Source organism: Plecotus auritus, assembly GCF_963455305.1.
Source record: "Plecotus auritus genome assembly, chromosome: 2".
NCBI classification, from domain to species: Eukaryota; Metazoa; Chordata; class Mammalia; order Chiroptera; family Vespertilionidae; genus Plecotus; species Plecotus auritus.
In genome coordinates, this window is record NC_137771.1 from 17,507,104 (window position 1) to 17,535,036 (window position 27,933).

The window sequence follows — 27,933 nt, forward strand, 5'->3', positions numbered from 1 at the left end:
ATATGAAACAGAGGGTATGAAATAGTAAAAAGAGACTGCACCAAATCTTAGAACTTACTAGTATAAACCAGAATTCTAAAGAAACAATAAAGTCTATTTTTTAAAAATTTTAAGCCCAGGTTTTAGAATCATAAATGTCAGAGAGAGAGAGAGAGACAGAGAGAGAAAGGAGGGAGTTTGATTGGTTTTGAATTCTAGCCCATGGACACATTCCTGAATTTCTTTGAGCCTCACTTTTCTCATCTGTAAATAACTAATTTGAAGGATTGGTGTGCAATGGTCGGCAAACTGAGGCTCGCGAGCTGCGGTTTGCTGCTCTGTTGACTAATGAGTTTGCCGACCACTGACCTAGACTCTCGATTCCAATAATTACAGGCTGTTGTTGTTCCTTGTGATTAAGCCCCTATCCCAGTGGTCGGCAAACTCATTAGAGAGCGGCAAACAGTGGCTCGCGAGCCATATGTGGCCGACCACTGGTGTAGGGAGAGGCAAGGCACCTGGCACATGGTATATACTTACTTCTCAGCAGCTACTGCTTTTATTAGGACCAGTAAAAAATAAGTTTACTCACCCTGGCCGGTGGCTCAGTGGTTAGTATCAGCCCGTGCACCAAAGGGTCTTGGGTTCAATTCCTGATCAAGGGCATGTACCTGGGTTGTGGGTTTGCTCCTACCTCCGGTTGGGGCACCTGCAAGAGGCAACCAGGCAATATGTGTCTCTCACAACAATGTTTCTCTCTCTCACTCCCCGCCCACTCCCTCCCTCCCACTCTCTCTGAAAAGCAATGAAAAAAATATCCTCAGATGAGGATTAATATTGTCAGGTAAGGATTAACAAAACAAAAAACGTCATAGTTTACTACTCAATTCAGTAAATAAGTGCTAAAATTTATTACTTAGATGGGGAGTACAGAATATAAAAAATAATAATTCAGCCCTGGCCAGGTAGCTGTTGGTTAGAGCACTGTCCCAATATGCCAAGATTGTGGGTTCAATCTCCAGTCAGGGCACAGACAAGAAGCAACTAGTAGCCCGGTAAGTGTGTGACTCAGTGGTTGAGCATCAACCTATGAACCAAGAGGTCCCCGGTCTGGGCACATGCCCAGGTTGCAGGCTTGATTCCCACCCCACAAGGCAGGGGGTGGGAGGAGCAGCTTGCAGAAGGTCTGACCAGGAATCAAACCAGTGACCCCTTGGTTCCTGGGTCAATACTCAACCACTGAGCCACATGGGCCGGCAGGAAGCCAACATCTGAACCCAAATGGAGGGACTCCAGAACCTACATTCATAACCACGGAACTATATTGCCTCCTACTCTACAAGAAATGTTGAGTGTTGTATATATGAGAATGAGGTTAGTGATGAAGGAGTGTACGGATGAGTATTCAAAAATGCTGCCTGACAAGGCCAACCCTGCCAAGGTCCTACCAGCTACTTAGATTTAGGGTGGCCACAAGCATGAACACTGAAATAACAAGAACTGATTAATGAGGATATGACAAGCCTAATATAAGAAGGGAAGCCTAAAAATTCCTCAACTATGGTCTCAGCTACAGTAAACAAAGTGCAGAGAAAGAGAAAAATATGTCAAAATGCTAACTGGTGGGATTATGGGTGATTCTTATTCTCTGCTTCTTATTTTTTAATATGGCTTTTTTTTTTTTTTTTTTTTTTTTTTTTTTTTTTTACAAAGAGCACTCATTTTCATAATTGGAAAAAGGCAGAAATAAAAATAAATCTGAGGAAACGTTCATTCTTTATTCACTTCTGGTCGTGTCATTTGTTGCAATGAGCATGTATTACTTTTGTAATTTCCAAGAGATTTTATAAACAAATAAATCTAGGATATTAGGAAAAGGAAATAAATTACATGTGGATATCAAAGCAAAAATAAAAATGGATGTGATATAAGAATAAGCAAATTAGAAGCTACCGTTTGTTGGAAAGAACTCTAGATATGTATCAAAAGACTTGAGTTCATACTGATACACACATCAATGTGGAGGAATCTCAAAAACTTTATGTTGAACAGAAGAATTCAGACAAAAAAAGAGTGCATACTGTGAGTTAATAATGGCAAAATTAATATGTGATAGAAATCAGAACACTGGCTGCTGCCTGAGACAGTGGGGATTGACTGGAAGGAGTGTGAGGAAACTTTGAAGGGGTATAAAAATGTTCTCTTGTTTGGGGTGTTGGCTACACGTGTTTACATTTGTCAAAACTCATATAATTAATATACTTGCATTTCTATTCATGTCACTGTATGTACATTTTACCTTTAAAAGATCTCATTTAAAAAAAGACAGGAGCCTGGCTGGTGTGACTCAGTGGTTGAGAGGTCACAGTTCAATTCCTAGTCAGGGTACATGCTTGAGTTGCTGGCTTGAGACCGCTGATGGATGATTCTCTCTCATCATTGCTATTTCTATCTCTTAGTCTCTCTCCCTCTCTCTGAAATCAATAAAAACATATCTTAAAAAAAAAAAAAAAAAAAAGATTTACTTGTCCTGGCCTGTTTGGTTCAGTGGTTAGAATGTCCGCCCTCAGATCAAAGGGTTGCAGGTTGAATTCCCAGTCAAAGGCACGTACCTCGGTTGCAGGCTCAATCCTCCCCCCGCTCCCCCCTGCCATTGGGGCACCTGCAAAAGGCAAAAAATTGATGTGTCTCGCTCACATAGATGTTTTTCTCTCTCTCCCCCTCCTTTCCACTCTCTCTAAAAAACTCAATGGAAATAATATCCTCAGGTGAAGATTAAAAAAAAAAAAAAAAGACAAGGTTCAATCTCAAATCCATTATTAATTGAGTGACTCTAAAGAAGTTACTTAACCTTTCTGAGCCTGTTTATCTATAAAATGTAGCTACTAATATAATAGAATTTATCTCAAGTGCTGAGGACTGACTGTAATAGCACAGATCAAAGTGGGAGCACTGTGCTTTGCAAATTATCACCCAATGAATGTTGAAGAAGCTTTAAAAATAAAGAAGGGGAAAAAATTAAAATAAAGAAGGGGGCAAAGTTTGTCTTATACTTCTCATAATTCCACAGATGCCTTTGTCATCAGAAATACTATTCCTTAAAGACTATCAGTATTCTTACAAAGGGAAATTTACTTCCAGTTCTCAATTGTGAATAGAAGGGAACATCAATGGACATGACATAAGACTTTCTTTTACACAGTTAAACAATTTCTCAAGATACAATTTGTGAGAAAGTTTATAGACTGAGTACTTGCTAGAGCAATGGCATTATCAGGGGAGAAAAGGGTCTCAATTCTAAATGCTTGAGAGTAAAAAATTGCTCTTGTTACTTTACTATGTCAGTTACAAAGTTTAAATGCTGCCATCATTTATAAGTGTGTAAGTATGTATGTGTGCATATACACACATATTCACTCAAATTGGAACTAAGATGAACCATTGCTTCTTCCCAAAATGTCTTCTATACTCAAAAACTAAGAAACTTAATTCTGTTCAAGTGGAATTATTCTTATAACTAAGAGAGTATGTCTCAGACTTTTCAACATTTTGCCAAAAAAGAAAAACAGCTTGAAAAATAATATCACAGGCAATCAATTTCTTTATTAGTGTGTGGAAATCATGATGAAGATCAAAATTTTCTGAGATATTTCTATATTTGAACATTATTTCTTCTGCAGGCATTCAACAATTCTTGTTTCTAATTCAATTGGTTGGTTTCTAAATTAAAAAGAGTGTTTCATATTCATGAATGGTAACTATTCTGATATACCATTCATAACTATACATTTGAATTCTCTAGAGTACCATTCATAACTTCTAAGGCAGTGGTAGGCAAACTCATTAGTCAACAGAGCCAAATATCAACAGTACAACGACTGAAATTTCTTTTGAGAGCCAAATTTTTTAAACTTAAACTTCTTCTAACGCCACTTCTTCAAAATAAGACTTGCCCAGGCCGTGGTATTTTGTGGAAGAGCCACAATCAAGGGGCCAAAGAGCCGCATGTGGCTCACGAGTCGCGGTTTGCCGACTACTGTTCTAAGGGAACAGGAAAAAAAACACACTCATTCAACTTCACTTTAATGGTTACTAAGACATGAATGATTATAACACTATTTGTGGAGAGCTGGCCAAAGAAGAATGAAGTCCCCAAATGTTACTACTAACTTGTCATCATTTTATGAATGTCCAAAGGGACCAAGGATTGCAGCCTTGACCAATCTACCTATACAGTGGTCGGCAAACCGGCTCGCGAGCCACATGCAGCTCTTTGGCCCCTTGAGTGTGGCTCTTCCACAAGATACCACGGCCTGGACGAGTCTATTTTGAAGAAATGGCGTTAGAAGAAGTTTAAAAAATTTGGCTCTCAAAAGAAATTTGAATCGTTGTACTGTTGATATTTGGCTCTATTGACTAATGAGTTTGCCGACCACTGATACCACAAAAAACAATGAGCTTAGAAAAACATGCCTGTTGGGTAAACGTGTTTGTTTGTTTTTTAACTATGTTTTTATTGAATTTTTTTTTAAGAGGGAGAGAGAGAAAGAGAAACATTGATGTGATAGAAAACATTGATCAGTTTCCACCTGTGGGTTCCTGACGGGGGACCCACCACCTGGATATGTACCCTGACAGGGAATTGAACCCGGGACCTTTCGGTGCAGGGGATGACACTCAACCAACTCAGCCACACCAGCCAGGGCCTAAAGAGGTTTTTTAGAGTTATAGAGTATCTATGCAGGGCCATCAAAAGATACATTTTAGCCATGAAACTCAAAAATTAGCAAAGGATCCTGACAAGTGCTGGCAAGTTCTCTATAAACCAATGCTGATTATTCTTTAGGTGTTCAACTTTTCAGCTATGAACTTTTCTGAAAGTCTTTTATATAAGGTAGTAATATCCTAGTAGTTCTTTACTCCATCTAATCAGTGGTAGAGACTGATTTTACATAGATCTGTTTGCATAAATAATTCAGCTATCTGCACTGCTCTAATATATTTAAATCAAATCAAATAAAATTTGAACAGAATAAAAATAATGGGGCTATTTTAAGGTTGTCACCTCCTGATTTCCCTCATTTTTCTTTCTTATCCAAAGTCAGAGACAAAAGACTATATAACTAGAAAGAAGGAATATGAGTGTACACCTAAGGACATTTATACTCACTTCTCTCTATAACTATATACTACCCCTACCCTTGATTTAGTAGTTCTACAGGGGGGCAATTTTGCCCTTCAGGAAACATTTGACAATATCTGGAGATAGTTTTGGTTGTCACAAGTTGTAAGTAGAGACCCGGAATGCTGCTGAACATGCTACAATGCCCTCCACAATTACAGAAGCCCTCCACAATTATAGAATTACCAGCCCAAAATGTCAATAATGCCAAGGTTGAGAAACTCTACCCCAATATTCAAGACCTACCTCTGAGAATAATAAATATTTGCTGATCTGAACTAAAAAAGACCATGAATTCGAAGAAAGAGAAGCCTACTAAAATGAAGAAAACAGAGACCATAATTTAGCATCTATTACATCTTTTATTGCATGTTGAATACTAATCATACAAAAATAAACCAATACGGTCTGGCCCTTAAGGAGCTCACAAGGGAAAGAGTTTTATAATTTGTCTGATATCAGATCTGATAATCTGATAAATGCTTTAAGGAAGGAGAAAACATACAAGGGAGTTACCCATCTTTTCCTGAAAATGCTTCATGGAATAGATGGCATCTTAGCTCAGTTCTGAAGGATGAGTAGGAGGAATCTTATTTCACAACTCATATGCCTCTTTCCAGAGAGCCATTCATTTCTTCAGTCAACAAAAAGTTATAGAATACCAATTATTTTCCACGCACTGTATTATGTGTTGGAGACCCAGTCAAATTACAACTTTCCATATTTCTTCCCCTGGCATCACTGGTGTCTAGCAGTCCACCTCCCTCACCCAAAACCCCAACAATCTTGTACTTCTACCTATTCCTCATTTAGCAATTGTCACCCAAATAGATCTTAGTAAGGCCACCACTCGAGAAGTAAACAAAACTTTGAAAAGCCTGTTGACACAGAGAGTAATCATGCCTAGGTCACAAAATCAGGGTGGTAATGCTGGCAGAGTAGCTAGCAATGAACTGACTATGGGTCTCCAGATCTGCCAACTGTTAAGATGTGTGTTGGTATCTTGGAAAGCTATTTTACTTGATAAAAAAAATCTGGGGCCTCTTTCACACTACCCAATTCATGCCAGTGAATTAATCAATATGTATATATTGAGCACCTATAATGTGCTTGTCAGTGGTCCTCAATCCTGGTTGTGCATTGACACCGAAGCTCCCAGGCCAGATATGAATATTTTTAAATGGTAAATTCTGACGCCTTTAGGCATTACAGAATACAAAAGAAGTATAAGACAGAGTTCCTATCTTGAGGAATAATCACAACAGTCTTGGTATAGGATGTTAGTCCACTAATTTGTAATCCTTTTACAATATTATCTGTGCTTATGAAATAGAAGAAACTGGAGAAATCTGGGTAAGAATTGCTCCTATTCCCTAGTCCAACTGTACACCAACTCCACCTGAAACTCCTGATATACCTTTCCACATTCCTTCTATCTTCCAGACAGTGACAGTACTGTTCTCAGGAACTGTGGACACGCCCCAGTAGAAGGATAAGGATATGTGGAATCCTGAAGTTCAGAATCTCTCAAATTCATGCTGTCATAGAACTTCTTTTAGAAAGAAATAATTCTTTAACTTCCAACAATACCAGTCATCACAGTCTATAGTTAGCATGTTCAAGAAAAGTAAAGAGTAGACTGAGTTTTTGTAAATATGCTCTTAGAGGTCCTTGGCCGTTTAAAGAAATCACCCAAATTCATAAGACTAGTTAACTCACATTTCTCAGATAGCATATACTTAAAAAATACTCTAAATTAAACATATTTTAGAAAACTCCAAAATGTGCAAATTGTGGAGGCTTCATAAATTAAAAATAAATTTTTTTCTTTTTTTTTTAATCCTAACACAAGGTTGTGTTTTATTAATTTTTTTTTTTTTTTTTTTTTTGAGAGAGGAAGGAAGAGAGAAAGATCGATGTGAGAGAAACATCGATGGGCTGCCTCCCATATGCATCCCAACCAGGGATCAAACCCACAACCTAGGCATGTGTCCAGACCTGGAATCAGACCTGCAACCTTTCTGATGTACAGGACAATGCTCCAACCAACTGAGCCACCCAGCTAGGGCAAAAATAAAAATTTTTGCCATAAATACCATCCAGCAGTGATAGCTTATACTAAATACCTCCCTGAAGGGAACATCAGCTTTAAATTCTGCAAACGTGAATCTACATATCCTCACCTGATAAGTATTTCTCTGAATTACATGAAAAGGTGCAATTCTCTTAATTGCTATACAAAGAGGAGCATAAGACACTATAAATTACTTTTTTATAAAGAGGGGTAGCCCTGCCCAATGTGGCTCGGTTTGTTGAGCGTAGTCCTAGGTACTGAAAGGTCAATAGTTCGATTCCCAGTCAAGGCACATGTCCAGGTTTTGGGGTTTGAGCCCCATAGGGGGAGGGAGAGGCAACCGATCAACATTTCTCTCTCACATAGATGTTTTTCTCTCTCTCTCTAAATCAATAAAAACATTAAAAAGGGGGTGGGGCCCTGGCTGGTTTGGCTCAGTGGATAGAGCATCGGCCTGTGGACTAAAGGGTCCCAGGTTCAATTCCAGTCAAGGGCACACGCCTGGGTTGCAGGCTCAGTCCCCAGTAGGGGGCGTGCAGGAGGCAGCCAATCAATGATTCTCTCTCATCATTGATGTTTCTGTCTCTCTCTCCCTCTCCCTTCCTCTCTGAAGCCAATCCTATACAATAAAAGGCTAATATGCAAATTGTCCCCTCCACCGGGAACTCGATCGGGAGTTTGAAGAGGTGGTGGGGCCGGCCCGCCAACTGCCCTCCTCCACACCCTAATCGGGGGCAGGGCAGGCCAGCCAACCTCCTGGGTCCCTTCCCCTTGGCTGGCCTAGCCAAATCAGCCCTGATTGGGGCAGGACGGCCAGACCCCACCTGTGCACAAATTCGTGCACCTGGCCTCTAGTAAAAATATATTTAAAAAATTAAAATAAAATAAATAAAAAGGGGATGGGGGTAATAGGGTATCAGTCAAAAATCTAAAACATGGACCACTGAGTGTATTAAAAGGTAAATTTTGGCCCTAGCTGGCATGGCTCAATGGTTAGAGCATTGGCCCATGCACTGAAGGGTCTCAGGTTCGATTCCCCGTTAAGGGTATGTACCTGGGGCGTAGGTTCCATCCCTGGTCTGGGTCGGGGTCTGTTCGGGAGGCAACCAATCAAAGTGTCTCTCTCACATCGATGTTTTTTTCTCTCTCCTCTCTCTTCCCCTCCCTCCCTTTTTTATACCCTCTCTGAAATGCAATGAGAAAAATATCCTAGGGTAAGGATTAACAAAAATAAATAAATAAATAAATAAATAAATAAATAAATAAATACAATTTAAAGATATGATTAGGGAGCATCAGAAGCAGATCCTCAAAAAAAAAAAAAAGGCAATTTTTCGTTCTTAAGGAAAAATGCACATTGGCACATATTAATTAGAATAAGATTATTATATGAAAGAAACAAAGTCTCTTCTATGTAACACTGTTCTTAGAATCCATGACTTTGAAATTAATTTGGTTTACAATGTTTTTTCTTATAATTGTTCTTGTCATCATATAAGTTTTATCCATAGAGGTTCACCATCCCTTAACTTCAATTCCAAAATCCAAAAGGCTGCAAAAACCAAGTTTTTCATTATTCATTTGGCAGCAAAACCTAATGTGAAATGACATGAGGCTATTTATAGTACTTATTTATCCCACTTGGTTCGAATATTCTGACATTTTACTACAGAAATAGTAAAGTGTTTGATTACAAGGCGCTGCCCCATACTTCTCTGGATGTTACATAACCACAGTACGTGTACCATATTCCATTTCTAAAATCCAAAAACTTCTAAATTCAGAAACACCTGCAGCCCCAATAACTTTTTTTTTTTTTAGCCACAAGGTACTTTGGACTGGTATATTAATTAAAATTAAATATTATATGGAAAAATATAACCAATACTGAGAATAAAGGTAGATGGTCACATGCAATAAATTCAGTCTTATAAGTAATTCACAGTACACAAACCTTTAAAATAAAGCACTAAAGAGGTTTTTAACAAATGTCAAAACCCTAAAATACCATGTGTTTTTTAAGTAATGGTGACATTTGCATCACCCAATACCTAGATCAACTCCTCTTAGGTTAAAATGCACTAATTTAAATCATAGTTAAATAGAACCAAGGACTGCAATTGGTTAATTATGTTGAGAAAAAGAATCATCTACTGATAAGTAACATACCGTACCCAGTAAAATATTCTGATTTTTAAATTTTTTTATCTGCGTTTAAGATCTAAAATGATCTTATTCCAGATTATAATTTCTAAACGTTGAACAAATTACAATTGATTTTTTCTGTAAAAGCAGAGTCGGACAGGGACAGCTCTTGCATATATTTGAATGGGAAAAAAAGTTTCACAGTCCTTTCCTTCCTTCCTCCTGCAGTTGCTGCCTTCTGGTTTTAGAATTTCAAACAAAGAAATACATATTGGCTCCACTGCTAAGAAACGCCCTCTTTCTCTGCAACTTCCTCTTCCAATTTTCTTCCCTACCATTGACATCCGAGAACAATACACATTGACAATCCTACCATTTTGATTAACCAAAAGCTCTGAGGTCTGGAAAAATTAAGGGCTGCAATTTATAGTACCCAGCTACCTCCCAATCTGGGTCCACAATCTTTAATCAGCTAGAACTTTGATAACAGGGACCACAAAGAAAGAAACATGCTTAATCAGAGGAAGGCTATTGAACTATTTACTCAAAGAATCCAAAGACATTTGAACTAAATGGGAAATTTCTTCCATCCAAGAAAACTTGGCCTTCATAGGGAGGAGGAAATATTACCAGGCTGGCACCACTCTGAAACAAGTGTGAAGCCTACGGATAGATAGTTGGTGAACTTCCTACTACAGGCCACCCAGTCAGGGTTCAAGCTGAGCTCTCCCAAGTTCTAACACACTTCCAAGTGACGTTTACAACTTAGAAAATGGTCTTTTCCAACTACTCACAGACTGAACAAAAATCAAGACCCAGCTTATCTTCATGCCAGAAGTGTCTGGGACCAGACCCCTCACCCCATTTGTGGCAAAGCAAACTTCTTTGAAGTGGACAGAGACTTCCCCATTGCCCAGTGAGCCTCAAAGGAAACGCCTTATCCTTGGTAATCTCTGCACCTGGGTGATCGTGAGCAAGTTATTAGTTTTCTTTATGTGTAAATTCTCAAGGGTAGCTGTAAAAATGAAAGAAGAATATATGCCTAAAGGTCTGACACACAGTAGGAGCGCCATGCATGTTCTCTCCTCCTCCTAATCCTCCTGAATTCTTTGGGGCATAAATTTCAATCATAGCCCCAAGAGGCTCCAAGGATTCCTTCCTCTTCTGATTTTATGGGGAACTATGTAATACTTCCCATCTCAGAGGCTCTAGGATCCTGGAGGACATGACTCCATCACACTCTGGGGTCCATCCAAAGTCTTCGTGGAAAAGCCCCTTTAGCCAACTATCCTTACTCGGCAGTACGGTCCTGCACACATACGTACGTACACACGTACACACACACACACACACACACACACACGCACAGTCCAACCTCCATTTGCAATTTAGCAGGCCAGGGGTTTCAAAAAGCTCCTCAATTCCTTCATGGCCCATAGATGGAAACTGAGGCTCCGCCTGAGGAAGAACTTGCCCAAGATCTCAGACATCTGGGATCCAACTCATGTACATATGACTGACAAGTCTCCGCTTCAAACATCGGGAAACTGAGGCCCAGGGAGGCAAGGGACTTGCCCAAGGTCACACAGCGAGTTGGTGGCAGAGCTAGGTCAGGTTAGGGCACTTCCGAAACCTCATGGACTCGGTGCCCCGCAGTCCCAGAGGGGATCTCCAGGATACCTCGCTTAGAGGAGGTGAGTGGAGAGTAAGACGCCGCCCCGCGCAGACCGCTCACGGGCCTCTGCGGGCCCGTGACAGGCGAGGCGCCCACTCCCGCAGGACCCAGCGCAGCTCGGGAGGGGCGGCCCTGCCCGGCCCGGCCCAGCACCTCCCGGCGGGGCCGCCCGTGGGGACTTGTTGCTCACCTGGCCTTGCGCAGTCGCCCTCAGCGACCGACGGGCCGGCCGGTCGCCCTTCTCCGCCTCGGGTCTGTCCCGGCGGGCCGCCCAAGCGGCTGCCACACTGCTGGACCCCGCTCAGTGCGCTACGCCCCCAGCCGTGCTTCACCGGCCCGCGTCCGCCATTACGCGATTCCCCGCCCTGGGACGCAGCCACACCCCGCCAACGGTCCTGATTGGCTCTCTGCCCCACCCGCCTGGGGCTTTCGGGCCTTTCATTGGCCTGAACGGAATGCCAGTTAAATAGCCACGCAAAAGACGTACTCAGAGAACAGTCCCGGGAGCTCCACCCGAGCTACTTCCGCAATCGGAGTAAACAGCGAGGGGCAAGCCAAGTGACGTGGGGATGGAGATTACATTAAATCAACTCCTAAATTCAAAGTAGGAAAACTCGACCTAAGAAAGTGTAAAAACTCATACAAAGTGTATTTAAGACGAATTATTTTTCTTAATGTTAAAAAGAACCAGTATTTTTGGTGGAGCGGAGGGGCCAAGCTCATGAACTTGCTGTGGACACCCCTCAAGTTGCGCATAGTTTTGTCTCTTCCCTCCCGGTCTCAGGTGGGGCAGAAAGTTGGGTGGAGAGAGTGAGTCACTGTCTCGAATCTCCACTGCAGGATCCAATCCGGGGGGAGGCCCTGGGTCCTGGAACTGGGAGATGGTTCTGAAAGGCCGAATCAGATGACCTGGACCCTAGTCCAGCCCTCACCTAACTCTGCGACTTCAGACTACTTCCTGAATTTATCTGGGTCTCAGTTTGTCCTGCGAAATAGGAGCAGTCCCGTGAGTGGGTATATGTGCATATTGTTAATTATAAAAGTCTGCAGCTGGATATCCATGTGACATTCGCAAGTTAGCAAAGATACCTCATTTAATTCTCTATCTGGGCCGCAGTTTGCAGTGGTCGGCAAACTGCGGCTCGCGAGCCGCGGTTTGCCGCTCTGTTGACTAATGAGTTTGCCGACCAGTCTAGAGCAACTCTGTAAGGCAAATAGTGTTCTTGTTTTGGAGAAGAGAAACTCTATGACTTATCCTGTGTCACCCAGGGAATTTGAAACAACCCTGGGACTCAAACCTGTATATTTTGGTTTCCTCTCCTGTATTCCTCCCTTGCAGGCCTGGTGTCCCCTGAGAAAGACTTCCCTCCCCCAAACCCTTAACATTCCAGGGAGGGTCTTGAGGGTGCCAGGCCAGTTTCCCATCTCTCTGGTCACCCAAGACTGGCACAGCGCCCCTTCCCCCACCCCCAAAGCTATTGTCAATCACTAAGGTTTCAGGGGAAAAGTGATCCTCCTCCGGGTGTGCCTGAGCTGTTTCTGGTATCCTAAGAATCAGGAAGTGAGTAAGGGATGACAGGTTGGTCAGCAACCCAGACAGAATTCCAAAGGAGGTCACAAGCTCCAAGAGAGGCAGTGACGCCACTGTGGGCCCTCAGTGGGGCAGCATCCATGCCAGGACTTAAATCCAGGTCTCTGCTGCACTCAGGACAGTGCTCTTTTCACTGCAGCATGGTTACTCCCAGAAGGGCTGCCTTGGCTGTAATTTCTAGTCGTTTTCCCTCTCTGTAAAAAAAAGGAAGTCAAGAAGGGAGTGGGGAGGGGAAGCTGTCTAAGACTTTAGAAGGACAGAGACCACCAAGTGGGTGGTGTCCATGGCCCCAGTGCTGGCTGAGTCATGACCTCCAGGCTCAAAATGGGACCTGTGGTCTGACAATCAATTACTATTTAAATCCTGTCTGTGGCCATTGGGTGCTGGTAGACAGCAGGTGCTGTGCAGAGAATGGGGTCAGACTGACCTTCCATTTAATCCAAGCTCAACCACTTTCTAGCTCTCTGAGCTTCACCTACATCTACTCTAACATGGGTAGTTGTGAGGACTCAGTGAATAATTGTGCAATTAATGAGGTGTGTGTATAAAGTGCCTAGTAGCTATTTGTTCATTCATAAATTCATCTATTCAATAAAGAAACTATTTAACACTGATCATGTAGGGCAGCCTGCTAGTGATGCAGCTACAATGGCAAACAAAACAGACTCAGACCCTCATAGAGCTTAGAGTTTGGTGAGGAAGTAAGTTGTTAAACAAATGATCAGAATACAATTAGAACCTGTGATAAGGAACGAGAAGGCAAAGTGCAATGTGTTTATAAGAGCAAATGTCAAGGAATGGGGTGGGGTTAGAGCAGCCGTGGGCAAACTACGGCCCACAGGCCGGATCCGGCCCATTCGGCTGTTCTATCCGGCTCGTGGAGCCGAAAGAGCGGAGGGTTCTCTTGCTCTCCCCTCCACTCCTTCACCAGCAGCAGTGTTAACATGGCAACGTCGGGAAACACAGCCGCAGCTCCTTCTTCTGAGTGGGCGGATTTATATCCGCCCATTCAGTAGGAGGAACAACCTCTCCATCTTCCAGAGGCTCCTTGTAATGCCTGCGGACGCGTCCCCAACATCACCCTGGGAATGCGTAGACACGTTATCGTGGTGATGTAGGGAGACACGCCCCTGGAGAGCACAGTATCAGAGCATTAGCTAAAAAGGAGACCAACAACACTGTTCCCACTGAAGTTGATGTTTTAAAGACCAAAAACCTTTCAACCCAGTCTACATTGCCATCTACATCTACGTCCCGGGCATAATTTGCAAGTTGCACTAAAGAAAATGTTTAGCCGAAACCGGTTTGGCTCAGTGGATAGAGCGTTGGCCTGCAGACTGAGGGGTCCCGGGTTCGATTCTGGTCAAGGGCATGTATCTTGGTTGTGGGCACATCCCCAGTGGGGGGTGTGCAGGAGGCAGCTGATCGATGTTTCTCTCTCATCGATGTTTCTAGCTCTCTATCCCTCTCCCTTCCTCTCTGTAAAATATCAATAAAATATATTTAAAAAAAAAAGAAAATGTTTAATTTACTGTTTACACATTTTGTTCTTTTCTATTTGTTTTAGTTTTAAATTATTTTATTATATTTAAGTTTAATTTGAAAGGCTTTTGTACCTTTCCTTTGTTAGGCAATTTTATTTTGCCTTTGCCATCTTCAATATAAGGTATGTTATTGTGCTATAATTCCTCCATTTTTTGAAGTTTCAAATTATAATAATTAGTGTTTACATTCTTCTTGTTAAAATGTTTGAAATGAATAAAACTATTGAAATAAATTAAAAAAAAGACCGTACCCTTTTATGTAATGATGTTTACTTTGAATTTATATTAGTTCACACAAACACTCCATCCATGTTTTTGTTCCGGCCCTCTGGTCCAGTTTAAGAACCCATTGTGGCCCTCGAGTCAAAAAGTTTGCCCACCCCTGGGTTAGAGGAAGCTTCTGAAGAGGTGATGTCTGGATGAGTGAGGCTTAACTAGGCAGCAGGAGGTTGAGAGAAGTGTTGCAGGCCTAGGGAGAGGGTGTGGAAGACATCTAGGCCAATAGAGATAGTGGCAATGGGAAGGGAGGACAAAGCTCACTGGGGCCTAAACAAACGTGGTGTTGTAGGGAAGGGAACCTAGCTTTGAAAGTGGGGCTATTCTTCAAGGGTATCTATATTTTTCTGATAGTTCCTAAAAAAATGCAAGTTCTGAGGCCAACCCATCTGGATTTTAATCTTGGCTCTGCAATCTTATTTTAGACTGTGTGACCTTGAGCAGTCACTACACCTTTCTGTGCCTCAGCTACTCTTCTGAGAAATGGGGATAATAATAGGGAGCCATAAGGTGGAGGTGAGGATTCAATGTGGAAATGCGTACAAAGCATTCTGGCACATGAGGGCACTCCGTAACATGGTGCTTGGATTTTCCAGCACAAAGGGAGGTGAACCTGAGGCAACAGATGCAGCAGATAGGTGCATTTGGGAGAAAGCTGACGCAAGAGTCTATACACTGGATAAATTGTCATCTGACCTTAATTGTCACAGAAGACTTTGGAGCCATACAAACTTGGGGTCAGCCCTGGCCAGTGTGGCTCAGTTGGTTAGAGCGTCGTCCCATATATCTAAATGTTACAGGTTCAGTTCCCAGTAAGGGCACATACCTAGCTTGTGGGTTCAGTCTCTGGTTGTAGCACAAACGGAAGTCAACCAATTGTTGTTCTCTCTTACATTGATGTTTTTCTTTCCCCCTCTCTCTAAAATCAACAAGCATATCCTTGGATGAGGATTGAAAAAAACAACAACAAAAAACTGGGGTTCAAATTACAGTTATACCACTTCACCTTTCTGAGCCTCAGTTTCCTTATCCATAAAGTGGAGATCATAATTGTTTCTATTTCCCAGAGCTCTGAGTATTAAATCCTATATAATAAAAAGCTAATATGCAAATCAACTGAATGGCAGAACGACTAGTTGCTATGATCCACACTGACCACCAGGGGACAGACCCTCAATGCAGGAGCTGCCCCCTGGTGGTCAGTGCACTCCCACAGGGGGAGTGCCTCCCAGCCAGAAGCCAGGCTCATGGCTGGCAAACGCAGCATTGGGAGTGGGCCTAAGCCATCAGTCGGACATCCCCCCAAGGGCTCCCAGACTGTGAGGGGGCACAGGCCGGGCTGAGGGACCCCCCCCAAGTGCATGAATTTCATGCACCGGGCCTCTAGTAAGATAATAAACGTGAAGCACTTAGCACAATGATTGGCACATAGTAAGCAGTTGTTGAATGTTAAATTTTTAAAAAATATTTTTATTGATTTCAGGGAGGAAGAAAGAGAGAGAGAGAGAAACATCAATGATGAGAGAGAATAATTGATTGGCTGCCTCCTGCAGACCTCACACTGGGGATTGAGCCCACAACCTGGGCATATGCCCTGACCAGAATCAAACTGTAACCTCCTGGTTTATAGATCATTGCTCAACCACTGAGCCACACCAGCTGGGCTGAATGTTAATTTTTAATAATTATTATTATTGATATCAGCTGTTACTACCTTTAATAGATAAGACTCTGGGGCTTTGCTTGAAGGTTATCTGGCAGTAGGAGCCTTGGTTTCTGCTTTTAGACAATAAAGATAGACAAGTTGCTTTCAGAGGGGGTAATGCTGTCATTTTAATGGTGGTAATAATAAGCACTGACATTCACTATTTACTATGTGCCAACTATGTGCTAAGTGCTACATATGCATTAGCCATGCCCTGGCCGGTGTGGTTCAGTTGGTTGAGCATCGTCCCATGCACCTAGAGGTCATCCGTTTGGTTACTAGTTCCACACATGACCAGGTCGCAGGCTCAATCCCTGGTTTCCCTGGTAGGAGGCGTGCAAGAGGCAGCCAATTGATGTTTCTCTCTCCCTTCCTCTTTAAATTCAATTTTTAAAAAACCAAACATTTTAAAACAAATAAATAAATCTGCATGGCCAGTCCTGCAAGTTAGGTCCTATTATTATCATCATTTTACAAATGAGATAAAGGAAACACAGAGAGGTTAAGTGACTTGCCAAAAGCTCCCCAGCCAGGAAGCAGCACAGCTGGAATTTAAATCAAACCTTGATTTTGGGGGGTTTGCTGTTCTTGAGGGCAAGCCCTCTCTCTTCTATTCAAAGAATTAGAGTTATCACCTGGATTTAGAGGGATAAAATTATTCACTGCCCCCTAGCTGGTTTGGCTCAGTGGATAGAGCGTAGGCTTAGATTTTATTCCAGTCAAGGGCACACACCTCGGTTGCAGGCTCAATTCCCAGCCCTGATCTGGGCACATTCGAGAGGCAACCAATCGATTTGTCTCTCTCATTGATGTTTCTCTCTCTCTGTTTCTCCCCCTCCCTTCCACTCTCTAAAATCAATGGAAAAATATCCTCAGGTGAGGATTTACAAACAAAATTATTCACTGTCAGTAGCAAGTCCCCAGGTTTCCAAGGCCAACCCTCATTCCTTTCACATCAGTTCTAAAAAGTAACCCAGGTCTACTCCCTGTCCCCTGAGGCTGGTAAGAGCAGGAAACAGACCCTCTTCCTCTACCAGGCGTATAAAAGATATTTAGAGTCACCAGAACTGGGTCTGAGTCCCAACTGTGCCACTTAATGGGTCTGTGGTCTTGACCAAGTCACACCCCCTCTCTGAGCCTCAGTTTTCTCATCTATGAAATAGGGACATTAACAGCCCTGCCTGTGGGGCTGTTGTGAGGAGCAGAAAAAAATAAGGCCTGCATAAATTATAAAGTGCTATTAGCACAAGAGTTCCTCTCCTTGTTGCTATGGGGATGGCAAGTACTCTGGGAAAGCAGCCCAAACCAATATAACAGGCAAAATAACCTTCTCTGAAAAATAGTCCTGGGTTCGAGTCCAAGATCTGCCTTTTGCACTTTGTGTGACTTTGGGCAAGTTATGTAACCTGGCTGAGCCTCAGTTTTCTCATCTACAAAATGGAGTGAATACTACTGATCTTGTAGAGCTGGGAAGAAACCATGAAATTGCATAAGAAGTCATGAGTCAATGGCTGGTACAGAGCTGGCAGAGCGAAGCCTGCTAAGGGATTCTAGGGGAAGAGACCAAAAAGGAATCACCCTGACCCCTCCATGCCACCCCTTATCTGAGGGGAAGACAGTAGAGAGCTCTGTGCTCAGAGTCTAGAATGGTTTCCAGCCAATAACTACCCTACCTCTGGCAGAATTCTCAGCTCAGCTGGTTTCTCTCTCTCCCTCCCTCCCTCCCTCCCTCCCTCCCTCCTTCTCTCTCTCTCTCTCTCTCTCTCTCTCTCTCTCTCTCTCTCTCTCTCTCTCTCTCTCTCTCCTTCTCTCTCTCCCCTCTCTTATCAAACAAGTTCTTCTCCACTGAGCAATCCCAGGGGGCCCCATCCTCAGTTCCAGCCAAGCTCCAAGGCTTTCTCCACCTCCACATCCTTAATCCACAGCCTTTGCATTTGCCATTCCTTCCACCTGGAATGCTCTCTCCTCCCGGAGTGCCTTTGATGGGGACGAGGCGGATGCTGGAGGGAAAGGATCTGGAATGATGCTCCCCCACCTCTTCACTCCCCTCCCTTGCACGCCCCACGCTGCATGCCTGACCTCCTCCTCCCAGCTTGGGGATGAGGCAGCGCTGGGAGGGGGAGGAATAGGGGGAGAACTCAGTGAAGAGCCCTCTGTGGGGTTTTTCACCTGCTCAGAAGAGGCAGACGGAAATGAAAGCTCTAGAAAAATGCCTGCTGCTCTTGCTCCCGAGGCCTCAGCTTGGTGAAGCCTCCCTGCCTTCCCACTGTGCCATCTTCTCTTCCTCCCCCTCCTCCTGCAGGCAGGTGCCACAGTCAAGGAACATTGGTGGGCGGCAGGCCTGAGAGACCAGGGTTCAAACCCCATTTCTGCCACTTACCCAGTGAGTGGCCTGCTTACACCACATTTCTTTGTAAAAGGACAAACAATCCCTGCCTTTCAGGCTGCTGTGAGGACTGAGATGCCAGATGAAAGTGCTGGCACAACCAAAGTGCTCAGCAATGGAGAGAATAACAATGACAGCAAAGACACATGCCCAGGTGTGGCTGGCACAGTTCTCAGCACCTTGCACTTATTTAATTCCTGATAAGGCAGATACCATTACTATCTCCATTTTACAGATGAGGAAACTGAGGCACAGAAAAATTAGATAATTTGCCCAAGGTCACACAGCCAGTAAGAGGCAGAACATAATCTCTGTTCTCACCCACTACACTATGGTGTGCTCAATGATAGTTGGCCATTATTATTGTTAATACTAGGGGCCCAGTGTACGAATTCATGCACCTTGAAAGGGACTGTAGGCTGCGAGGCTGCGGTAGGCACAGGGGCGGGTCTCGGCCCATCCTCTGCACCCCCCACCTGGCCCCTCCCACCACGGCCACTGGTCCCCTATATGCCAGCAGCCCTGCTCCCACACACCAATGGTACCGGCCCCACTTGCACCCACTGACAGCACGGAGCAATTGGCATCGGCGCCAGCAGTGGGTGCAAGCAGCGGCTGCTGCCCCGATTGCCCCTCAGGAGCAGGGGGCGATGGAGAAGCCCTCAGGGGCAATTGGGCCAGCAGCCGCCGCTTGCACCGCTGATGGCGCCAAGTGATTGGGACCGGAGCCAGGGGATGCAAGCAGTGGCTCCGGCACCAGCTGCCACCTGGGCTGGCACTGGTAGTGGGTGCGAGCACTGGGCGGGACCGCGGCACGCAGGAGCAAAGAATTTTCAGTAACCACCAGAGGCTTGCTCCAATGACAGCAACTGGCGTCCCACCTTGGTTTGGCACGTGCTCCACCATCCCGTTGTGACCAGCGCCTGCTATGTTCCGCACACGCCCCCTGGTGGTGAGCACATGTCATAGAGATCGGTTGTTCGGTTGTTTCTGTTGTTCCACTGTTCAGTCTATTTGCATATTAGTCTTTTATTATATAGAATTATTTGCTTTTATCTATACTGACTCTATGCCCTTAGTAAGTACATGTTATTCTCTTTCCTCCTACCTTCAAAATCCTGCCTAAATTTTCCCTCCTTTGTGACACCTCTTAGTCTCTTCATTTAACAAGCATATATTGCTATCTGCTCTGGCCAGGCCTATACAGGGCATTGGGGACCCAAGGGTCAATCCACCCAGTCTTTGCCTGCCAGTGGCTCCAAATCTGTTGAAGGAGACGACACATACATAAAAATTACAAAAAAAGAGGGAGCCAAAACCGGTTTGGCTCAGTGGATAGAGCGTCGGCCTGCGGACTGAAGGGTCCCGGGTTCGATTCCGGTCAAGGGCACGTAACTTGGTTGCGGGCACGTAACTTGGTTGCGGGCACATCCCCAGTGGGGGGTGTGCAGGAGGCGGCTGATCGATGTTTCTCTCTCATCGATGTTTCTAACTCTCTATCCCTCTTCCTTCCTCTCTGTAAAAAATCAATAAAATATATTAAAAAAAAAAAAAAAAAGAGGGAGACACCAGCCCTGGCTGGGTAGCTTAGTTGGTTAGAGCACTGTCCTGATATGCCATTGTTGTGGGTTCAGTTCCCAGTCAGGGCACCTAAAGAAGCAACCAGTGAATGCATAAATGAGTGGAACAACAAATTGATGTCTCTTGCTTTCAAACCAATAAATAAATTTAAAAAAAAATTTTAAAGAGGGAGATGCCAATTCAACAGGAGCTGTGAGCTCACAGAAGCATAGAACTTAACTGGGAGTTTGGGCAGGCTTATGGAGGAGGGATCATTTGATGGGGTCTTGAAGAATGAGTAGGAGTTCCTCAAACAGAGTTATGAAATGGGAACATAGAATACGATGTATAGTGCAGATCCTGTGAAAGGGATTGAATAAATTAAGTCTAGAGGGCCAGGCCCTGAACTGGGTGCTGCAGGTATAGAGGTGGAAACATATTAACTGGGCCCTCAGAGAGCTTACAGATTTGGTGTGGGGGGATAAAAAGTAACAAGTAAAGCCCAGCTGGCATGGCTCAGTGGTTGAGCATCAAACTATGAACCAGGAGGTCACAGGTTCGATTCCCGGTCAGGGCATATGCCTGGGTTGCGGGCCCGATCCCCAGTAGGGGACGCACAGGAGGCAGCCAATCCATGGTTCTCTCTTACCATAGATGTTTCTATCTCTCCCTCTCCCTTCCTCTCTGAAATCAATAAAAAAATATTAAAAACAAAAAAAGCAACAAGTAAAAATATTCATATTAAAGAAGCATCCAGAGAAGCTTTGGGGCTACCAAAAAGAGACCTAAACAGGTTCAGTGAAGGCTTCCTGGAGGAGTATTTGATGTCTAGGCTGAGACTTAAAGATCAGAGCCAGGTTATGTCACCTACTGCCAGCCCAGCCCATATATAAAGTCAGCGTAAAAACAATACTAGCTATAAAGTAAGAATAGGAGCCCGGTTTGGTTCAGTGGATAGTGCATCGGCCTGCGGACTGAAGGGTCCCGGGTTTGATTCTGATCAAGGGCACATGCCTGGGTTGCAGGCTCAATCCCCAGTAGGGGGCATGCAGGAGGCAGCCAATCAATGGTTCTCTCTCATCAATGATGTTTCTATCTCTCCCTCTTCCTTCCTCTTTGAAATAAATTTAAAAATAAGAATAGGAAACTACAAAAAAAGTTCTGATTTTGTCCATTAACACTATTTCAATAATTTTTTACAAATTATCAGCCTGGCCGGTGTGGCTCAGTGGTTTAGCGTCGAGCAAGGAAGCAAGAGGTCGCCCGTTTGAATCCTGGTCAGGGCACATGCCAGGGTTGCAGGCTTAATCCCCAGTGTGGGGCATGCAGGAGGCAGCCAATCAATGAGTCTCTCTCATCATTGATGTTTCTGTCTCTCTATTCCTCTCTGAAATCAATAAAAATATATATATTTTTTAAATTATCAAACATCAAATTATTTTTAGAAAATGTTGTTTGTTGTTTAAAAGTATTTTTTTATTGATTTCAGAGAGGAAAGGAGAGAGAGATAAAAACATCAATGATGAGAGAGAATCACTGATTGGCTGCCTCTGCATGCCCTTCATTGGGGACTGAGCCCAATCAGAATCGAACTGTGACCTCCTGGTTCATCGGTTGACACTCAACCATTGAGCCATGCTAGCCGGGCTGAAAATAATGCTCACTGGGTAATCTAACAGGGTGATAGGCCAGAGGGAGTCAAGCAGGTGAGAGGTGGAGAAGGGTGTGGCAGACACTGGGAATTTCACCTGCAAAGGACCGGGGAGGCAAGAGAAAACTTGGTGGGGAGGGAGGAAATCTTTAGATGGATCTGGTAAGTAAAAGTGGTGGGGATGGAAATTAGACTAGATTCTCAGGGTGCTGGGAAGGCACTTTTAATGGGGATTTGTCATAATCAAATGTCCTTTTTGTGAGATCACTCTGAATATTTCTAGAGACTTATTTATGGTTTGAATTCATTCATTCAAGAGACACCATGTATCTACTATGTTTCAAGCACTGACCCAGGCGCTGGAGCTGCAACAGATCATTAAGGGCTCTGCAGACACAGCAAGATGTGGCAGGGACACCGAGTTCCACCCCTACAAAGGTGCCTGACTGGATAAAGGTTTGGACTGTGAACGTGTATGGCTTCCACAGAAAGAAAGGTAAGCCCATGCTGGACAGTGAGGCGGCAAAATGGGAGCTGGCGCTCAGGGAACTTGCAGTGGAGAGATCAATGATTCATACGACAGGAGAATAAAGGAATGCGAGCAGGAGTGGAGGCAATCGATTAGGGGTGAATCCTGCTCTTGTAACCTCCACAGAAGGTGGCCAAGTGGGCAGAGGGGCAGAGGCCCCAGCCAACCCCTTCAACCCGCCCATGCTTTCTCAGCCCTGCTGAGCCCTGCAGCTTGTGCTCTGGCTCCAGAAGTCAGACCAAACTCTGAAGGAGAACAGAGGCGGGTGAGGATGGGGTGGGCCGGGACACAAGCCCAGACCTCTCACCCCAGCAGGGCCTTCCTTCCCAGTGGCTGGAGCCAACCCACCCGAGGAATCAGAGGTTACAGGGAAGGATTAAGGGGTTGGTTGCTTTTTTACCCAAAATATGGCTGCATTTCTCTCTCTCTCTCTCTCTCTCTCTCTCTCTCTCTCTCTCTCTCTCTCAAGAAAAATGTTCCTGTACACGCACCCGGAGGCTTTTGCAGGAGGCGGCTGTTGGAGAACCGTGAAAACAAGCCAAGAAACAAGAGAGAGGAAAAAGACCACGCCTTGCCTGGCAGATTCCTAATGGCCCAGGAGACCTGAGGCTTTACAGAGGGAGTCCGGTGGGGGCTGCCTTGGGTGGGAGGGAAGGGCAGGCCGAAGGACAGCCACTTTCTGGCTGGTGACCTTGGGCGGGATGCTGCCTGCTTTCCTCTGGTGAGAATGGGGAGGAGGGGGGCAGGGGCAGGGCTGGCCAGCTGAGGTCACAGGAAGGCCCCTTCAAGCCTGAAACACGATCTCGGGATGTGGGGCCTGCCAACCTGCAGCGACCCTGGGCCAGCAGAGATGAAAGGCTGCCTGTCCCCAGCTTCCGGACCCCTGAGGCCCCAATGCCTCAAACTTGAAGGGCAGTAAAGCTGCTACAGCTGGCTGGAGCCGGTTGTTGGGCTCCCCACCCCACCTGATGTCATCCAACCCTCCCTTCCCTGTTTTGCAGAGGACACTCAGGCCCAGAGAGGGCTGGTGACCTGCCCAAGGTCACACAGCAAATTGGAAGCTGAGCCAGGACTCATCATGAAGTCTTTGGACTCCAAGTCCAGGCCTTATTCCCTTTCCCAGAAACTTGGCTGCTTGGGGGTTTACCCTGGGGAGTTGGAGAGACCCAGGCTTAGGGAGGACAGTTAGGAGCTGTGTCTGTTTGAAAGCTTAATGTTGACTAAAGTGCCTTTTTTTTTTTTTTTTTTTTTAAGACAAAAAGAACCGTTCCAGTCCCTGACATGAGCCTGGGCTTGCTCTGCTGGCAGGGGAAGGAATGCAGTTCTGGCCGCCACAGCTGCTGGTGGCCAGCTGCGGCTTCAGCTCTTGCTGCTCCCACCCCAGCAGGCAAAGGGACAAAGGCCTCTTCTCAGGCCTGTCTCTTCCAGCCCCTTGGATCAGTTGGGGCAGAGAATCTACCAGGAGGTTGGGTCACTGACCAGCTAATGACTTAGCTGTTCCTCTCTGGATCGCCGTGCCCTTTCTAGAAAATGGGGACAGAGTATTTGCCTGACTGACTTCTCAGCATTGTTTTCCAAAGAGGTGAGGTTACAGAAATGCCTACTCAGAGACCCCTCTACCTCAAATGCCCCCCGCCCCCACCTCATGCCTCACCTGGCCAGCCCCTGCTCACTCAGTGTGGCTCAGCAGAACCATCCCCTGCTCTGGGGAGCCTCCCCTCACCTCCAGACTGTGCTGCTCCTGCAGGGTATTAATCACTGCGGTAATTAAATAATTAATTGTGTAATTGTATCTGTCTCCCCACTACAACGTGAACCCTGTAATAATAATAGCTGACACTGACTGAATGCTTCCCCGGTGCCAGAGACTACAGGTATTAACTAACCCACTTAATCCCTTTGGCAGTACTGTTAGTTTCCCCATCTTACAGATGAGGAAACTGAGACAAGGAGAGGTTCAGTAAGTTACCTGATGTCACAGCAAGTTGGAGGCTGAGCCAGGACTTAGCACAAAGAAGTTGCAGAACCAGGATTCAAACCCAGACCCCAAGCTACAACCATTACCCACTAATAAGTCAGCTTGTTTCCTGGCTATTCCCAGCTCCCAAAACGTCTGGTATACAGTAAGTGCTCCATTTATAAACAGTAGGTGAATGAATACATAAACAGGTAATGAGTAACAGGAGTATTTGGAGAAGAATAAAGCACCTTCCAGGAGTCAGTTTTTCAGGACCGTATGTGGAGCTAAGCCATGGTGAGGGGAGGGAGTGCCTGATATACAGTAGTCCCCATTATGCCTTTTCGCTTTCTGCAGTTTCAGTTACTTGCGGTCAACTGAGGTCTGAGAATATGAAATAGAAAGTTCCAGAAATAAACAATTCATAAGTTTTCAATAATGCACCATACTGAGTAGCATGATGAAATCTCTCACTGACCCACTCTGTCCTGCCCAGTACAGGTATCCACACTGTATACACTCCCTGTCACTTTGTTAGTCACTTAGCAGCCACCTCAGTTATCAATCAGATCAACTATCACTGTAGCACAGTGCTTGTGTTTTACTTAATAATGGCCCAAAGCAAAAGAGTAGTGATGGTGGCAATTTGGACATGCCAAAAAGAAGCTTAAAGTGCTTCCTTGAAGTGAGAAGGTGAGTATAGTACAATACGATGTTTTGAGAGAGAAACCACATTCACAAAACTTTTACTAGAGCACATTGTTATAATTCTATTTTTTTAAAAATATATTTTATTGATTTTTTACAGAGAGGAAGGGAGAGGGATAGAGAGCCAGAAACATCGATGAGAGAGAAACATCGATCAGCTGCCTCCTGCACACCTCCCACTGGGGATGTGCCCGCAACCAAGGCACATGCCCTTGACCAGAATCGAACCCAGGACCCTTCAGTCCGCAGGCCGACGCTCTATCCACTGAGCCAAACCGGTTTCGGCATAATTCTATTTTTTAAACATTGATTTTAGAGAGAGAGAGGAAGGGAGAAGGATAGAGATGGAAACATCAATGAGAAACATCAATTGGCTGCCTCCTGCACGCCCCCTACTGGGGGTTGAGCCTACAACACGGGCATGTGCCCTGACCAGGAATTGTACCAGCAACCTCTGGGTTCATGGGTTGGCGCTCAACCACTGAGCCACACCTGTCAGGCATAATTGTTAAATTTATCATTATTGTTAACATCTTACTGTGCCTAATTTAGAAATTAAACTTTATTATAGGTATGTATGTATAGGGAAAAAACATAGTACATATAGGGTTTGGTACTAATCTGTGGTTTCAGGCACCCACTGTGGGTCTTGGACATCCCCCACAGGTAAGGAGGGACTACTCTGTTGTTAAAGACCAATTAGTGGGCTTCTTTCTGGAGCACACAGGCCTATGTGCAGGAACAGTGGTGCCTTTCTGGGACATCATCTTTGACTCCTACTTCATCTGCCAGAGCCAGTCACTCCCCAGATTCTGCATGGCTTCTCCCAGTGCATCTCCTCTTCATCCCTCAATCCCTATCCTTTTCTTGGATTTTTTGCAGCAACTCCTACACAGGTTTCTCTGTCTCTAATGTCTTGAACTTCAAAGTGGGCCTCCAAAAGCAGAAAACTAATTGGGGTGCCATCCCTCTTTACCCTTTTCCTCACTAACGAACGAACCTTCTGTGGCTCCCTGTCATTCTCTGGATAAAGCCCACTCCTCATCAAGGCTTCCACCACCCAACCCCTCCCTCCACACTTCCAGCCTCACCTCCTGCCCCTCTCCTCCACATGTCCTTTGCCCAGGCCACTATACTAGTATATAGTAGAAGTTAAGAGCATAGAAGCAGAGAGACCTGGTTCTCCATTCTGTTCCACCATTTACCTGCTGTGAGTGTTTGTAAATATATCAATTCCCTTCTCTAAGCCTCAGTTACCACATCTGGAAAATGGGTGTAATTATAATACCTACTTCCTAGCATCATTGTAGGGATGGAGTGATTACATAAGGTGCTGAGCACAGTACCTGAGACTCTGAACAGTCACTATAGTTCTTATACTTTCCTCTGCCACCAAGGGCACTTCTTACTGTCAGTCTTACTAATTCTTTATGACCCAACTCAAATGTCACCTTCTTGGTAGAAATTTTCCTTGATATTCACACTCTGTTCCCCAAGTGAAATCAGCCTCACTCTCTATACTCGCTTGCACTTTGCACCTCTCTAAAGCACATGTCATGTTGTGCATTCTTTCTCCCGTTACCCCAAGAATTCCCTGAGAGCAGGAACAATAGTGCCTTTCTTCCTTTCTTTCTTCTTTCTTTCCTCCTCTTTCTTTCTTTCTTTCTTTCTTTCTTTCTTTCTTTCTTTCTTTCTTTCTTCTCTCTCTCTCTCTCTCTCTTTTTTTTTTTGGGGGGGGGGAGAGAAATATCAATGTGAGAGAGACACATCAAATGCTTATCTCCCGCACATGCCCTGACCAGGGCTGGGGATCAAGCTTGCAACTGAGGTATGTGCTCTTGACAGGAATTGAACCCGGGACCCTGTAGTTCACAGGCCAACACTCTAGCCACTGAACTAAACCAGCTAGGGCTATAGTGCTCTTCTTAACTCCAGCACAGAGCCTGGCATACAGCAGGTACTCAGTAAATATTGGTTGAATTGAATGGAGTCACCACTCTCAGTGCCTTTCTTGAGTACCTTGCAGGGAGGAGACCTGAGTGATGAGAAAGCTGGACTCTGCTGGTACCTGGCTGCTCAAGTCCTACTTCAGCTCTGGTTCGGGGCATATTGGTTTGTGTATGAGTGGATGGAGGAAACTCCTGACCTCTGGGCTCTTTCTTCGTGGCAGAGACTCTTCCATCCTCCAAGGGAGTGAGAAAGAGGGGAGAGGGGGTCCAGGTGTTGAATAGGGATGAGGTGGAGCTATAGCAGGAGCTGGCAGTGTGGGTGGGAGCTGGCACACTCCAGCTCCTCTAAGGCCAGGGTTGGGCGTGGCAGGACAGGTCCTCACAGCCCAAGTCCCCACCTGCAATGCCCTGCCTCATCCCAGCACATGGATTAAGTGACTTTTCAAGTTGTAAAGCTACTTCTTGATTTGCAAGGAAGCAGAATCCAAGCCTGGCCTGCCCGGTTGCTGAGCAGGAAGAAAGGGGAGCGTTTCCTTTTATTCTCCTTTCTGTGTAGGCAACACCTTGCAATCCTGGCGTACATCAAAGAAGGTAATACTCGATTTTGCAAACCTAGATTAGGGTCACACTTTCCCCAACTGCTGCTTCAATTGCTGCTCCTGCCACTCCCCCTATTTAAACCATTCTCTGTTTGCCTAGTATCCTCGGGATAAAGCCCTAACTTCTAACCCAACCCACGAAGCCCTGGATGGTCTGGCCCCTGTATACTTTTTGGACTTTCTCTCCCTTCACTCTCCTGCTGCCTACGTTTCATTTCTTCTGGCCTTTTCTCAGTTCTTCCAACAGACCTGGCCCCTTCTTTCCTCTGGACCTTCACACATACTGTTTTCTCTGTCTTGACTGCTTGTCACTATCCCCTGACAATTTTGTTTTATGTTCCGTGCTTTTGATGCCTAAGAAATCCTTGCCTGTCCCAAGGTCATGGAGATATTTCCATATATTTTCTTCTAGTGGCTTTGTAG

At 44.8% G+C, this 27,933-nt stretch overlaps 1 protein-coding gene across 3 annotated transcripts in view; it reads right to left on the reverse strand.

Moving 5' to 3' along the window:
• Positions 1-11,450, reverse strand: part of WASF2 (WASP family member 2) — a 70,207-nt gene extending 58,757 nt beyond the window's left edge. Inside the window, exons 1-2 of one of the 3 annotated variants that reach the window (XM_080657839.1) lie at positions 11,246-11,427; positions 572-688 (exon numbers count right to left, since the gene is read on the reverse strand). The gene's annotated coding sequence lies outside the window, so the exon portion shown is untranslated. Of the gene's footprint in view, positions 1-571; positions 689-11,245 lie in introns of those variants that run through there. The other 2 variants (XM_080657837.1, XM_080657840.1) reach the window with 2 other exon arrangements.
• Between the last annotated feature and the right edge of the window lie 16,483 nt (positions 11,451-27,933).